General features: G+C 41.8%; 1 long non-coding RNA gene across 1 annotated transcript; it reads right to left on the bottom strand.

Annotated features, from left to right (window-relative positions):
* Positions 1-11,955: 11,955 nt before the first annotated feature.
* Positions 11,956-12,672, bottom strand: LOC142138563 (uncharacterized). Its single transcript, XR_012688057.1, has 2 exons — positions 12,512-12,672; positions 11,956-12,377 (listed from the first exon to the last, which is right to left on the bottom strand). It is a non-coding gene; the product is annotated as an uncharacterized LOC142138563 (long non-coding RNA).
* Positions 12,673-15,504: the final 2,832 nt, after the last annotated feature.

Raw genomic sequence — 15,504 nt, 5'->3', positions numbered from 1 at the left:
AATATGCGGGAGATTATGATCTGTTATTGAGGGAACCAGGGGAGGATTGCCCATAGAACCTACCAGGGGATTTTAAAAAAAAAGAATAGAAAAATTATGTTTAGCCCGATTAAGGGCCAGGGGTGGGGGTCAGGTGACAGCAGGGGGCAGTGTAGTAATGGGTGGTTGTCCCGTACATCGGGACCAGCCACCTTCTTTAATGTGACCACAGTTCTCTCCCCCCTCTTAGTGTGGCTTTGTCCAGTCCCAGTGCAGCTAGAAGTTACATGGGGCATGCACCATGTGACAGGTGCCGTCCCATGTGAGCACACGATGCAGAGAGAGGAGACAGAAATACAGCATGGCTCAAGCAAGGTAAGTGTGAGGGAAGGGGCTGCAATACCATTAAACTATGTGAGGGGAAGCTCCTATACTACTAAACTATACGTGAGAAGGGGGGGCTGCTATAAGACTTAACTATATGAGAGAAGAGGGGGCTGCTATACTACTAAACTATATGAGAGAAGGGGGTTACTATACCACTAAACTGGGGCGGGCTGGGCCAGGGGCAGGAGGGCATATGCTCCTCTGGCCGGACACAAAAAAGGCTATTTTGGGCCGGTACAGGGACCGGCCCAAGTCTCTATTAATTTGTTGCTGGCCCCGCCTCTGGGACCAGCCAGCTTACATCATTAACCGCGGATTCGCGTCCCCTCCCCAATCCCCTTCCTCTCCCCTTCCTCTCCCCCCTTGTGTGGCATATCATATGATCCGGTGTCACATGGGACGCGCACCACATGACAAGTGCTGTCCCATGTGTGAAGATCAGCGCGCGGATGGAACAAGGTATGTGGTGTGTGTGTGTGTGATGTCAATACAGTGTGTGTGTGCTGTCAATACAGTGCGAGTATGTGCTGTCAATACAGTTTGTATGTGCATCATGTCAATACAGTGTGTGTGAGATGTCCATACAGTGTGTGCGTCATGTCAATACAATGTGTGCCAACTGTCCTGAATCTGATGGGACTGTCCCAAATTTGGGTGACTGTCTTGCTTAGGACAGTTGGGAGGTATGTCCCGCTTCACAATGTACTGCTCGTGAAGGCAGAGCTGCGTGTGTGGTGCCCCAAAGCCCTGTTGAACAGCACAGAGGAGAGCATAAACGCCTTTAAAACGCAGGGCTACAAGGAGTTAATTGTGCTCCTGAAAACTTGTGCCCAGGAGTGATTGACAGGAGGAGGATGAAGGCCCTGATTGGCTGGGGGAGTAACAGGAAGAGGATGTGCAGGAAGGAGGAGAAAGAGAGAGCAGCATGGTAGAAGGTACAAGGGGGGCTGAGGTGCAGACGAGCAGAGAGAAGATAAGCTGCTTTCAGAACTGGTGACATTGCCAGCAAAGCGGACGGAGAACAGCTGGGGACACACAGCGGGGCGCCAAAGACAGTATCCACTAACTGCAGAACACTCTCAAGGTAAAACCCTAGCCTGCAGTGTATTGCACACACCCCAGTGTCAGAGGGAAGAGTGATGAGAGAATCTACTCAAAACTGCCATTGCATTCTTGTACAAGGAAGGATTGTGAGAGTTTTCCCCCCAGATCATACCTTTACACAGGCTGCAGGGAACAATTAAGCTAGTTTTAGATGATGTTAATGTTGTGTGATTTACCTAAGAGTTGATTTATTGATATTGAAGGTGTGACATTCAGCGTTAGCGGTACCGCTGCGATTCAAGTTAACCCAGAGGGAATAGCACGGTACCCCAAACACCTGAATAAGAAGGAGCCCTCTAGTGGGCGCGGTAGTGACCGTAAGAGTCTTGATGGGTTATTATTGATGGTTCTTGCATCATCACCAGTCAGATATTGTTAACTTGAAAGTAGTAACTGTGATTACCAGTGTGCCTTATTAGACAATGTGCATTGAAGATGTTATCACTATTGTGCCTTATACTCACCAGGTGTATGGTATATGTTAAATGCTATTGTGCTCTATGCTGATCAGACACATTATTTTGTCATTACTATTGAGCTGAAGGGGTTAGTGGCGCGGTGGCTTACCAAAACTATCCTTACCGCATTCTCAATAAACCCAAGTTGTTTGACTAATCCTTGTCCCTTTCATTGAAGTATTTATCTCCTGACCACCGGATATCCGAACAGAAAAGAACCTGGCTCGTGTCTGGAGGACAAGGTAAGGGAAGGATTTCCCATCAGTACTCGACCACCACACGTGCACCTAACTTTAGTGCACACAGTATTGCCTGTGTATTTGTCTAAAATTATTACCATGTTACATCATTGGGATCCCCTGAATAAAGTCTCTCGGGGCCCCCAGAGCCTTAATCTAGGTCTGGGCCAGGGTGTCAGATTGACACCTAGTGCTCTGCTCCTCCTTCCAGTTCCACCCCTAATATTATTTGGTTTAGGTTAACCCTAAAACAAATACCTCTATTAGTATATAGGGTGAAGCAAAAACATCAGGTTTTTAATGCAAACAGGCTTTTTGCATTTTGATAAATCCCATTATAATCAGCCAGGTAAGTTTAAAAAAAAAAAGTGGTGTAGGGCGACGGAACATATAAAATAAAATGCAATATAAAGAGAGGTTTGTTTTTTTGTTGCATTGTTTATTTTTCTTATTTAACATTTATCATGTATAATGATAAATTATTGCTGGATTAAGCAACACTAAAATAGGCTCTTTTTTATTGATAAATATATATTGTACCGAAAACCACCTTTTAAGGATGGGCCGCTAATTATGGTCTAGTGCTGTTTGTTTGCCCCCCCGGGCCAAAGTCTGCCAGCTAGCCCCTGCCACTAAACTATATGAGAGAAGAGGGGTGCTGCATGGCTCAAGCAAGGTAAGTATGAGGGCAGACTTGTATTTCTGAAGCCAAATTCTGAAAAATAGTGTGGTGTAAGGCCAAAATTTAGCCAAGCGGTCAAGACTATGAGGCAATAGTAGAACCCAGTAATGAGCAAGCTCAAGCTAAAGTATTAGTGGCTCGAGGTCTAATCAGAGATGAGAAGGGGAGAGTCCCTGTATAACTATTAAATCCTCCTGATCACTCAGACCATCTATACTGAAAGCAAACTGTAGCACATCTGACCTGCGAGACCTTTCTAGATGTCCTTCATTTAGGAACCAAGTTGTCACAGCAGAGTATCATGGCCAGTGCTAGATCCAATGGGACAACAGAACCCCCATGGTGAGAAGAGATTCAGATTGGAACTGATAGAAATTCAGCACAGCAAAAGCAAGGAGCGTTCCAAGTGGTCAAGAAAAACTGATCAGTCAACACCCCACTGACTTTGGAAGGGTGGAAGTCACCCAGCATTGAATACCTATGGATGATACCTCCCCATTCCGGGAGAAGCACAGGCCTCTGGCCCCAGCTCTATATCAACCCATCAAACGAATGATTAAGGAGACTTAGTCTTCTGGGCTAGTGAGATGGACCACCCCATCTTCCTGACTAACACCAATGGTTTTAGTCAGGAAAAAAGAGGGCAGTCTAAGATTCTGTATAGACTACAGAAAGTTGAACCAAGTCACATACAAGGGTGCTTATCCCCTCCCAACGATCGATAAGTCCTTGACAGGGACCATCCAGGAGGTTATAGAACACTGTTTGGGTCAAAGGAACTTTGATGTGGTGCTGTTGTTCATAGATGATGTCATCATCATTTTCTACAAAACATATGAAGAACATCTGCAACACCTAGACAAAGTCTTTGGGCAACTCGCCAAATATAGCTCAAAGTGAAACCCTCAAAGTGTCATCTGCTTAAAATATAAAGTGCAATACTTAGAGCACATTATCAGCACAAGAGGAGTAGCTCCAGACCCAAAAAAGATATTTTAAATTACTGAGACAGCAAAAAACTAGTAGTCAAAAGACTATTAGTCCATCATAATATGGAACCCAACACTAACTGTCAATTCATTCAAGTTGTGTTTCCTAGGCAGAAGACCCATCTGCTGCTGAAGGCCACCAGTCTGGTCACTTTGGTCCTCAAAGGACTGAAGCCACCATCTGCAAAAGATTCTTCTGGATGGGCATTAGAGAAGGTGGAAAAATGGTGTGAAGAATGTACTAAATGCAATATCAGAAGAAACAACTGGCTGCTCTGGTAGGCTCCACTTCACCCAATCAATAGCAGTTGACTACTGGAGATAGAAGTGATTGACCATGTCAAGTTGGAGAATAGTCAAACTGGTTATCAATATGCATTGACCAACATCGACCACTACATTAAATTCGCCATGGCCTGGCCATTGAGGTGTTTGACAGCCAAAACTACAGCTGAAGTCTTGTGAAGAGCATTTGTATCTATATAGATACCCCAATCAAATTCTGAATGATAAAAGAGCAGCCTTTGAGTCTCAGTTATTTGCAGAGTTATGTACATTGTATGGGTGCAGGAAACTAAGAACAACCACCTACCATCTACAGTGCAATGGTCAGAGAATGAACCAAACATTTATAGAAATTCTCCAAGCCATTCTGCTGCCTGAACGACTGGACTGGCGGATGTTATTGCCTGAATTGACCTAACTGTATAATAATACTGAATACTGCTCCTCTGGGTTCACACCATAGTACCTCATCCTTGGACACCATGGAAAACTACTGCCCCAGTATAAGATGACAGTCCTGGACCACAGATGGATTGGGTGGAGAGCATCAGAATTGGCTGAAGGCAGCCCAAGCCATTTTTAGCAAAGAGACAAGGGACCTGATTCATTAGTGATCTTAGCTTATGCAAAAGTTAAGATGCTTATTTTAAAGAAGAAATGGGGAGATAAGAGTGAATTTAAGATAGATTTTTTTGTGCAATCCGTACTGAAGAGAATCCTGCAGTGAAAAAAAGCTAAGTCATGGCAGGTGGGTTAGGCTCCCCCCAAGCAATGTCCTCTTGACCTTATGTTCCCTTTTGTTTATGTCTCAACAAGAAGGTCAGAGTGTGTTACCAGGGGTAAAGCACCTGCTAGATATTTCAAGTAATGTCACTCATTTATACTGTTTGATTGTTTACCATCATTGAATGCTAAGTTTGATGTTACAGAGATTCTTTGGCCTGAAAACAAGCATCCTTTCACGGGAAAGCTTGTCATATACTACTAAAGCTAGATATTCCTTTAAGATGTTCTGGGAATGTTTGTAGCCCATGTTTGCGGCATTTGGAGTGAAAAACTAGTTAGCATCATGCTTCAGAATTTTGGAGGGAGAAAGAACTAAAGGAAGGAGGAGTTTGTTTTTCTGCCCAGGAAAGGAGAGAGAGAGCGAGAGAGGGAGAGAGAGAGAGAGAGAGACAACGAAGATAAGATAAGAGAAACTAGAGAGCTAAGATTTCAGAGGAGTAGGCAACCCTCCCGGACTCTGTAAAATGCTAAAATTCACGGCATTGAATAGCGGGGGGCGGGGCATAATCGTGTCATTAAGCCCCACCCCTGCTATTCAATACCTTGAATTTCTGTATTTTATGGTAGGGGCGGGGTATAGAAATGTAATAGCGTCATCACACCCCCTCCTACCCTCTGTCACATGATCTGTACTCCGATCTGCCGGAGTACAGATTTAAAAAGTAGACAACTATGGATTTAACACAGAGTAAACAAGAGAGAGAGAGGGGAAGGCTTAGGAATAGAAAATGTGAATCATTTAAGCTTAATGTAAAGGAAAAGTTAGTAAGACAATGTGATTTATTGCCTCCAAAAGTCCAGACTAGGCATTCAATTTTTTTAAGCAATCTAAAGACGAAAAAGTATTAACCCTTGATTTACCAGCTCAGGACCTGGTTCACTTGTGCACTTGATTGACTGCACATTAATCTTACTGCAACTTTGACATAAAGAAACTGCATCATTTACACTGATCACCCTTTTTGTGCATCAATCTCCAGAAGGAGACCCCAACGTTTCAATGCTGAATAATACTATTAGATTGCTTAGTAAAGAGATGCATTTATTGATAGACATATATATCTTTACTACATTGGTGATTTTATTGTGAATGCCTATTGTACCTGCTAGTTTAGTACTGTGAATTGTTTGTTTGAATGCCATTTAAATCAAGGACTACGTTTATTGCCCATCTTATAGAGAGGACAAGCCTTAGCGTCCGCAGACTTATAAACAGAACTGTATTTGTTAATCCCTTTAGTGATGATCAGTTGTCCCTTTGTCTGTGTACTGTTGGGGAAGGTCTTGCCTCTCTGCTCTGGTGTGGATCCTATTGAGTCTGGCCAAGTCAACGCAGATGATGAGAATCAGAGAAAGTCAGTAGGTCCACACTACTCAAAGGTACCCACCACCTTATCCTAAACCACCTTATCCTAAACACGTACCCATGCCATCACCCCTGGACCATCACACGGGGTTGTATTGTAGGAATGTAGTATACAGATTATATTGGGGATAGCATTGCAGAAGGACTATTGCAGCTTAATATAAGATTGCAGGGTAAAGTTGTGGGTAATAGCAGTAGTAGTTAGGCATATACTGTATAAAATAGTTAAAGCAGTAGAGTCAAATATAGTATTAGAGGCTAACATATGGGAGTGTGTAACAGTATACAGTCATGGCCAAAAGTTTTGAGAAAGACACAAGTATTGGTTTTCACATAGTTTGCTGCTTCAGTGTTTTAGACATTTTTGTCAGATGTTGCTATGGTATACTGAAGTTAAATTACAAGTATTTCTTAAGTAGAGATGGGCGGGCTCGGTTCCCCGAGAACCGAACCCCCCCGAACTTTGCCTATCCGAGTACCAAGCTGAGCAGGCTCGGTACTCTCCCGCCCGCTCGGAAACCAAATTGAGGCTGAATGTCATCGTGACGACGTCGGGTCTCGGGGCTCGGTTCTCGCGATACTTGAAAATTATAAATACCTGCCTCCACAGCAATCCATCGCCATTTGACAGAGAGAGCAGGGTGTAGTCACAGGCTGTTTAGAGCAGGGACAGACAATACAATTCTGATTCCAATTGTGCTAACAATCGATAGAGAAGAGAGGAGGATAGAGGAGTCTTTTTTTTTCAATATTTGGCACTCAAAGTACTTTTTGGGTGTTCCCCATTATTTTGCATAAATATTTCTGGCTGTCCAAAGTACTGTCAGCAGATTTAAAAGATAATTTTTAGCACTCCCAAGTGCTTTTTGGGGGTCCCCCATTCTTTTGCATTAATATTTCTGGCTGTCAAAAGTCATATTTGTCAGCAGTATCTAAAACAATTTGTAGCACTACAAGTGCTTTGGGCTCAAAATGGATTCAAAGCAGTCCACATATGAGCAGAATGAGCAACCAGGTTCTGTCACCAGTCCTGATGGTAGTGTTCCCAGTACGTCATCTGGGCAAGGCGATGTCAAACTACACAGTGTTTTGAAATCATCCAAAAAAACACACACCCAATAAAATTTTACGGTGTTGAAGCGAAAACAAAGTCTAACTGAGGAAAAGTTAACTGCCGATAAAAAAAAAATTGCCAACATGCCATTCTACACACGCAGTGGCAAAGAGAGAATGAGGCCTTCGCCTTTCTCTATTAGAGGCAGATCCAAAAATGTTACCAAACCTACAAGTGGTGCACAACTACTGTTACGCGTCAAAGCCGAGCTGCAAGATAACAGTAAGGCATTAGAGGATAATGTTTGCTCTGAATCAGAAATGACACCAATCCCTGTGGAGAGTCCATCCAACAGTGGGATGTCTAATCGTGAGCATTCTGTTAGTGTACCCATAAAGAGGGGCTCTTTCAGCAGTTCTGCTCATGTGTGCCTGAACAGCCCGAGTGTAGCCGGTGATACACCAATTGAGGATGCCACTTTGGAATTAGAAGAGGATGAGGGGGAGATTTGTGTAGGCGACGAGGGCACTAATGATGATGTTGATAATTATGATGCAGACAGATACCAAATTGCCTTTCTCAATTTCTATTTCTATTCTAGAGTCTATAACGGCTGAATAGTTTTCTATTTTACTCCTAGTGGAAAGAGGATCTGATGCAGACAGATACCAAACTACCGTGGTCCATTTATTTTTACTTTCTAATTCCACAGTCTATGCAGGCTGCCTTTTTTCTATTCAACTACAAGTGGAGGGCGGGGGAAGCATAGATAGCCACCAAACTATCGTGGTCCATTTATTTTTACTTTCTAATTCCACAGTCTATGCAGGCTGCTTTTTTTCTATTCAACTACAAGTGGAGGGCGGGGGGGCATAGATAGCCACCAAACTATCGCGGTCCATTTATTTTTACTTTCTAATTCCACAGTCTATGCAGGCTGCTTTTTGTCTATTCAACTACAACCAACTTAAGCAAGAGGTGGTAACTAGGTGGAATTCCACCCTGTACATGCTTCAGAGGATGAAGGAACAGCGCAAAGCCATCCAAGCATATTGCACAAGCCATAACATTGGGAGAGGAGGGGGGATGTATTTCAGTCTTGCACAGTGGGGAATCCTTTCAGTGCTGTGCAAGGTGCTGAAACCATTTGAAGTTGTGACATGTGAGGTGAGTGCAGACTCTGCTACTTTGAGCTAAGTCATTCCTTTAATTAGACTATTGGAAAAGCAGCTTGAGAAACTGAAGGAGGAGCTGAAAGCAAGCAATTCAGCAAAGTATGTTGGCCTTGTCGATCAAGTACTTCATTCGCTTCAAAATGATCCTCGAGTTATTAAGATCTTGAACTCGGATCAGTACGTTTTGGCCACTGTGCTTGATCCAAGGTTTAAGACCTACATTGAGTCTTTACTTGTAAATGAGCGAGATGTGAACTTTTGCAAGGAGCTATTGCACAGCAAGTTGGCCGCTGAACTGGGCCTCGGCTTGACGATGTGTCCTCCTTCACTTTCTCAAGCTGCTGCTGCTCGTAAAAAATTAAATTTCCCAAAAAGAAGCAGAGAAGACGCAGGAGGCAGACCAGAACAATTTAACATCTGGGCTGGTTTGAAGGATTTTTTAAAAAAATGTGTCACCTTGCCCATAACTCCATCCAATACGAGTATAAACATGCAAAGGATGGTGGAGGATTATTTTCAAGAGGTAATTGATATGGAAATATCAGACAGTCCCATTCCTTACTGGGAGGAAAAACAAGCCATTTGGAAACCCATGTACAAACTTGCTTTGCAATACCTAAGCTGCCCACCCTCCAGTGTGTACTCTGAACGAGTATTCAGTACAGCCGGGAACTTAGTCAGTGATCGCTGTAGAAGGTTACTTCCCAAAAATGTGGAGAAAATGATGTTTATAAAAATTAACTACATCTTCCACGAGGAAGGCCTTCACCATCAAAGACATCCAAGCACTGACTGTTCTCTAATGGAGGATTCAAGCGGCGATGAATTGATAGTCTGTGATGATGACGTACACACTGATGAGGGTGAGGATGAAGATCCAGATGATGAGGATAACATCTTTTTAAAACTTTCTATTTAGGTCTAGGGTTCAATCTACCCCCAATGAGGAAAGGGACTTGGGGCATTTCCATATCACGTACCATCTTGAAAGGTTGCTGTTTTGGCAATTTCTCATTATGGGTAGGGTGTAATACACAGACTGACCCCAAACTGCCTTTGTCCATTTCAAATAATATTGTACAGTCTATAACGGCTGATTTTTTTGGTATTTTATACAAACGGAGGGGGGCCTATAGAGACAGAAACCAAACTGCCTTTGTCCATTTCTTTACATATTTTATTATAAATGTAGGGTGTAATATACACGCAAAGACGATGGCTGCATTGCCAATATGCATAGATGGAGAGGAAGACAATCTGATTTGTGTGTAGAATTAATGAAGGCCTACCTACCAGGAATTAAACAGTTTTTTTGATCATTTATTAGCTTCACAATTACATTACTTATCCAAGAAACATAAGGAGCAATAAATTTGGTTATTTTAGGCCCAAAAACATTGATTTTCCAACAAAATAGCAAAACAAAACCAAACAAAACCAAAACCAAAACACGCAATGACGGTTTTGCAAAACCAAAACACGACGGTAATCCAGATCCAAAACCGAATACAAAACCAAAACACGGGGGTCAGTGACCATCTCTAGTAGAATTAATGAAGGCCTACCTACCAGGAATTAAACTGTTTTTTTGATAATTTATTAGCTTTACAATTACATTACTTATCCAAGAAACAGGTTGAGCACTAAATTGGGTCAGTGAGCATCTCTAATTAATATAAGCTGCATATGCACTAACCAGAGTCTCTATTAATAGTAGAATTGAGGCACAGGAATCAACAAAGTCCCAACATATTCAGCCACTATAGACACAGCTTGTCACAGATGATGGAGCTGATAACGGTAATCAACAATGCCGGCCAGGTAGATAACAGATGCGGGTCATAGTGTTCATCACAAACAGTGGAACAGGTATGTAGAGATCGTGACAGTCCAACATACAGCAGCGATGACCCCAGAGCAATGATGAATAGCAGCTTACCACGGATTGTGGAACAGGTAACAGCAGTCAGCGATGCAGGCCGAGCAGGTAAAAGACGTAGATCATAGTGTTTACCACGAGCAGTGAAACAAGTATGCAGAAATCGAGGAATTCCAACAAACAGCAGCGATGAACCCACAGCAATGATGAATAGCAGCTTACCACGGATTATGGAACAGGTAACAGCAGTAAGCAATGCAGGCCGAGCAGGTAACAGGTGTAGATCATAGCGTTTACCACGAACAGTGGAAAAAGTATGCAGAGATCAAGGAAGTCCAACATACAGCAGCGATGAACAACCAGCAATGATGAAAAGCAGCTTACCACTCATCGTGGAACAGGTAACAAGTGTAGATCATAACGTTTACAAGTATGCAGAGATTGAGGAAGTCCAGCATACAGCAGCAATGAACACACGGCAGCGATAAATAGCAGCTTACCACGGATTGTAGAACAGGTAACAGTAGTCAGCGAAGCAGGCCGCGCAGGTAACGGGTGCAATTCATAGCATTTACCACGAGCAGCAGATAAACTCAGTTTCCACCGGTGTGCATCCCAACAGAAACATCAGACTAATAGATATGACTTGAAGAACCAGCAATGCAAAAATGAAAAAAAGGCCTTAAAAAGGGAGGCTGATGAATGGTAAACCTGAACAGTACACAGGTGTAGCAAACACAGGTGCAGACCATGACTAATAATCTGCACTAGAACAGGAATTAAAGTGACAGTGTTTAGAGGCTCGGGTAGAGGTACCCGGGGAGCGGAGTGTGACAACATTCCTAAAGCATAGTGGTGGGTTAGTTGACAATATTAACCCTAGTCTGTGTGGTAAGGAATATAGATTGTAATCTCCTCTGGGGATGGGAGTGATGTGCATAAAATACATGTGTGATGTGTGATAAAATATTCTCTGTAAAGCACAGATCATTATGTAGGTGCTATATGAAAACCTGTCAATAAATAAATCTTATATTAGAAATGCTAAAAGAATCCCAGATATACTTCTATCTTTTGATGCTAAAAAACGTGTTCAATAGAATATTGTGGAAATTTATATCCCTCACTCTGGAAGTGGTTAGCATCTATGGAGATTTCCTTATAGGCATATTTGTTCTACATTCAGACCCATCAGCAATGATAGTGATCAATGGGACACCATCCAATAGGGTTATTATCCGAAACGGTAGACAAAGATGTCAGCTGTCGTCCATGTTCTTCACTCTGGTTATTGAACCCTTACCGGCAGTCATTAGATCTTCACAAGTATACCAGGAAAAGTTTCCTCCGCTCTCTTTCAGATTACAACCTGATCTGGCTTTGTGGCGCTCCTTTAAAATTTATTGGCCAGCCAGTATAATTATGTATTTTATGTATTCCTTATTTATCTTTAAACTTTAGTCTTCTTGCCTTAAGGCTTTTAAAGGTGTGTTTGTTCTGCACCATTTGTGCAGCGTGCATGTAACATGTACATTAAACCCCTTAATACTTAAAATATCACAGGAGACCAAATTCGGCTTATTTTTTTATTCCATGCTTCTTAATTGCACTTAGATTAACCTAAATTCTTCTGCATTGGGACCATTACCATTTTGCACTTAGATTAACCTTAATTCTTCTGCATGGGACCATTACCATTGTCAGTGTGTCTAATCAGATTAACCTAAATGCTAAATAATTTAGTGTCATGCTTCTTAATTGCACTTAGATTAACCTTAATTCTTCTGCATGGGACCATTACCATTGTCAGCGTGTCTAAACTCTGCACCTTGTCTAAACCTAACTTATTTGTTTTTCCTTTTCTTCTTTTTTTCTTTTTTTTGCATTTTCTGAATGCTCTTTAGGGTGAATTGAGGTGACTACGGCAGGTGGAGTAGGTCACCATCATCGTCACGTCTTATGCCTCTAAAACGTCAGACGATTACGTCTGTAACCTGTAACAATGAAAAATAACAGCTTATTAAGTTAAAGATTCACTTTTTCATGGTAGACAGAATTTGTTGAGGAAATCTTGTACAACACTGGTCTAGACTGTAATTTATACATTAGCTGGAACATATATATTTACCTCTCAGTGTGCCTTTAGTAACGGCCACATGCTTCTTCTGCCTTGTGTACCGTCTCCTCTTCCGGGAAGTCACTGCCCGAGTTTTGGGCAGGTGGCCCTTCTTTTGTTTCCTTTGATAGGCCATTGTTGTAGCCTATTTGCCTTCAGCCAGGAGCAGATGACTTGTGGGCTTCCAGCCCCCACTTTTATACCCTGAGACTAGTTATGATGTCATATGGGTGGGGTTTGGGTGTGGCCTGGCCAATTTTTGTGACATTATCAATTTGTCATGTGGGTGTGGCCAATTAACCAGTCATAAGGGTCACACTAAACATTAACATCTGCGTTCACAGCAACAATAAAACAGGTGACTGAAATATATGTTCCAAGAGACGAAAGAAGCAAGTTTTATATTTGGTTTGTTAACACAATCACATATGTTTAAAAACGGTGTGAAAAACAGCTCAAACAGACCTACACGTAGTGGGAGGGTTATTAAGTACAGCCAGGGTTTCCAGCTGTCAGTAAATTTATTGACACTAAAATAACTGAATTTGCTACCAGTCAATAACAAAAGTAAATGTCAGGAAAAAAACAGACCATGAAATGAATATAAATTGATCACAATAATTTCTTACAGCTGATTATGCTTAATCATTAGTCTTCTCTTAATCCAGACAACCATATCCATATGTATTGATAATGGAAGGACTCTTTTTGTATATGACACAACACAAATCAAAGTAAAAACATATTATTTATTACCTGATGACAGCTGGATAAAAACATCAAAACAAGCCAAGCTTCAAATTCACATATATTCTCCAATCAATGTGTGGATGTACACTTACCTCCGCTTGATGAAATACACTTTCCTGAATTTATAGTAGAAACTTTAAGCTGGAAAGCAAGCCAAAGGAACTTCTTACAGAAATCCGAGAACTTTCTGGGGTGTTTCCCAACATCATCATCATCATCATCATCATCATTTATTTATATAGCGCCAACATATTCCGTAGCGCTTTACAATTGGGGACAAACATAATAAACTAATAAACAAACTGTTTAAAACAGACAAAGAGGTGAGAAGGCCCTGTTCGCAAGCTTACAATCTATGGGACAATGGGAGATTGACACATGAGGTTAAGTCTACATTTTGCAATTTGGCCCAGCCACACTGCAAAGGTAAAAGTGACTCATAAGCTAAATGAACCCGTCACACAAAAATGTTGGTCAGGGGGCAGCCGTCCCGCGTGAAACAGTGTAACAGGCTAAAGGTAGCGAGGTTAAGAGGGTGGCCGAGGAATATTATAAGCTTGTCTGAAGAGGTAGGTTTTCAGAGAACACTTGAAAGTTTGTAGACCAGAGGAGAGTCTTACTGTGCGAGGGAGAGAATTCCATAGAGTGGGTGCAGCCCGAAAAAAGTCCTGTAACCGGGAATGGGAGGATGTAATGAGGGTGGATGAGAGACGCAGATCTTGTGCAGAACGGAGTTGCCGAGTTGGGAGATAATTTGCACATCAGAGTTTATTTGCACATTTTCCTCAGTTTGCCAGCATCTGTTGCTTCTAATGAACGTTCAGTGTGCTGAAGAACGTAAAAAGCTATCATCGCTCAACTATGGGGCAAGAACATTGAATGGGCTAGCCATGCTCAATATTAACTGTGGCGTGACACAAAAGCTGGATTTTTCCAAATCGATTGCTGTATTTGCAGAAAAAAAAGCTAGAAAAGCACTTTTAATTTGAAATCTCAAAAATTCCAGTACATCAGTATATATATATATACAGTACTTATTTGTAAATTTTAATAAAGTTAAGCAATAAAATCAATTTAAAATAGTTTTATTGTTTTGGGGGTTTTTTTTAAGAAAAGGGAGGTGTGGGGGCCTCTTAATTTGGGTTTCCTTGGGCCTCGATGAACCTCTGAAAGGGCCTGGTTCTTAGTGTTGATCACTGAACATCTAAGGTGGAATTGATCCACTATGACCCAGTATTCTAATATTCCCTAGACTATATCTGCAGAGCTCTTAAAACGTATCCGATAAACATTGGAGATATTATTTTTTAGAGGGAGATGCCACTACACTTTAAGATTTAAGGTATTTTTTTGTTTTTTGTACCAATTATTTGCATTTGGATTATGTGGTTTTGGAATGGAGATTAAACTTTTGTCACTCATATACATTTTATACTGTTTTTGGGACAGTCAAGGTAATTTTTGGTAGTTATGCGATGTCATTTGTAAAAATCCATGAATAGTCATTGAGGGATGTTCTGAAAAACGTGAATGTTGCAAATTTTTTAATCTTTTCAATTTTGTTGAAGGTAAATAACAAAGGCTCAAGACACACAATAGTAATCATTTGTGGGCATTTGGAGAATTCTAAAAGGTATCCCTAATATTTACGATAAATTAAGCTATTTCTAGAGCACTGACTCGAAGGAGTAAATGTATCAAGCTGTGAGTTTTTGGTGGGTTTGAAAAGTGAAGATGTTGCCTATAGCGACCAATCAGGTTCTATTTATCATTCATTTAGTACATTCTACAAAATGTCAGCTAGAATCTGATTGGTTTCCATAGGTAACATCTCCACTTTTCAAACCCGCCAGAAAACTCGCTGCTTGCAAGGGCAAACAGAGGATTTTTAAGGGGGGGTTTCCTCCCCCCCAATAAAAATATATAGAGAGAAAGAGCTGCTGGGCATGCGGCCAGCGCATGCGTAGCAGCTCCATTTTTTAGTGATGCTGTACTGTACAGCAGCCGCGGCGCTGTCAAAGAAGTGTCCACGGACAATACAGCACCATCGCGGACGCTTCTGTGACAGTGCCGCGGCTGCTGTACAGTACAGGGCAATGTTTAGTGCCCGCTAGTTTGCGGAGGGGAGGGGTTTCTGGAGAACCAGAAACCCCCCCTGCGTGCGCCCCTGGCTTGATACATTTGCCCCTAAGAGTTTTTGGTGTGTATCTTCAATGGGTTAATACTTTTTAGCAATGAATTTCCCATGTAATTTT

The sequence above is a fragment of the Mixophyes fleayi genome, chromosome 2, assembly GCF_038048845.1.
Source record: "Mixophyes fleayi isolate aMixFle1 chromosome 2, aMixFle1.hap1, whole genome shotgun sequence".
NCBI lineage: Eukaryota > Metazoa > Chordata > Amphibia > Anura > Limnodynastidae > Mixophyes > Mixophyes fleayi.
The sequence above is the reverse complement of the archived record's forward strand: the minus strand, read 5'-3'. Positions and strand labels throughout refer to the sequence as shown.